General features: G+C 39.5%; 1 long non-coding RNA gene across 1 annotated transcript; it reads left to right on the top strand.

Moving 5' to 3' along the window:
• The first annotated feature begins 290 nt into the window (after positions 1 to 290).
• Positions 291 to 956, top strand: LOC136250740 (uncharacterized). Its single transcript, XR_010698695.1, has 3 exons — positions 291 to 490; positions 546 to 790; positions 843 to 956. It is a non-coding gene; the product is annotated as an uncharacterized lncRNA (long non-coding RNA).
• The last annotated feature ends 703 nt before the right edge of the window (positions 957 to 1,659 follow it).

The following is a 1,659-nucleotide window of genomic DNA, read 5'->3' as shown; positions in this document are numbered from 1 at the left end:
GGCATTAAAACTTCTATCTGATGCAACTAGTTTACAGCCACACACTGCCTACTGCTATAGTCCACATGTTACTACTTGAAATTGGACATATCAGCAATCTACTTTGATTAGGAATTTAATCTTGTAAACTGAATGGTGAAGAAGATCTCGTATTGATACACCTCTTTGCCTGTAATGAAAACTATATTGTGGGATTTGTACATGTCCAGTTTTCATGTGCTAAGTTACTTTGAAATAATGACAACCTCCTGCCAACATTCTTGGTCACCATTATAGGAATTATTTTTCTTGTTTGATATTTTGAATTAGATTCTCATTCTTCACAAGCAACATTATCGTGCCATGTTCAGCACTCTAAAGGACTGCTTGGATACAGATATTGATGATTTTGCAGCACAACACAGATATTTAATTCCTGCTGAGTTTTCTGAAGGTCATCTTTCGTGATGTGAAAGTCTACAATAGTTTGGAGAGAGAAGATATTAATCAGGTATTTTACTGCACTGTACATTGTTCTTGTATTAGATACTAATGTCCCCATTTAGAATGCACCTACAACTCTGCTGCTATGGTGTGCAAGATAAACATCACTTGTGAATCAAAAACTGAGTTTTCTTCCTGAGATCGCATCTCCTTAACATGCCATTAGCTAGCCAAGTGATCTAAGATGTTTATAGTACGTGCACTGCATGATTTATCTTATTGTACTTCGTTACTTGTAGAAATATTCCTGCCAATTTTCTGTGGCCCAGTCAGTGTGAATCTCAGTTCCATGCGGACCCTCTCGCAGGTATGGCAAACTGTAGTGATCGGTGAAGGTTGGTATGTCATCTCACATGCAGGAAACTTCTATAACTACAGAAGCAATGTAAGGCCCAGCCTGCAGGCATGGTAACTTCTGGAACTAGTGCACACATTTCTTTTTTCAACAAAAGGGCATTAAATAAATTAACAACAATAATGAAATTAATGGGTCCAGTGGTAAAGGGGATACAGGAGCTACTAGGGTTGGTGTTACACAACTGGTCATCCAGAGATTGAATGAGGTTAGTAGGCCATTTAGTGGTTCGTTCTCATGCTAGTCTGTAGTCTAGATCACAATCTGCTGTGATAAGTCTATTGGACCTAAAGAATGGCACGAGACCACATGCTTAGCAGGATAAGTGTGCCCATGGATATGGGGTACACTTATCACTACATGTACAGATTTTAGTTTTTCATACTCAGCAACTATGGAGTATTGTCATGTGATCATGAGCAGACTACTCAATTAGAGTATTTGACTAACCACTCTAGAGTATCTGGATGTTGTATCATGTTATTTTTTAGGGGAAGGGCACACACTACAGCCCCCCTAGGATCTGCCACTGACTTACATAGACAAAGCTCCATATACATAATCAAGACACACGATAGTGTGTTGTGCGGCCCAAGAAGCCGGCGCGCCACACCGTGAGTATATTAACAGGAAGAAAGAAAACGCAATTTTCACACCTATGTAGCTCTGTGATCCCTTATCCGATTGGAACCAAATTTGCTAGAGACATGCCGCCCAGTTAGGGGAGTCTACATACCAAATTTGAAGAAAATCGCTCCAGCCATTTCCGAGATACGAGCGAACAAAATTTCGTTTTAATTTCTTCGTTTTTTTTCTTCTTC

Source organism: Dysidea avara, chromosome 1 (genome assembly GCF_963678975.1).
Source record: "Dysidea avara chromosome 1, odDysAvar1.4, whole genome shotgun sequence".
Lineage (NCBI taxonomy): Eukaryota > Metazoa > Porifera > Demospongiae > Dictyoceratida > Dysideidae > Dysidea > Dysidea avara.
This window is presented reverse-complemented; position numbering and strand designations above follow the sequence as displayed.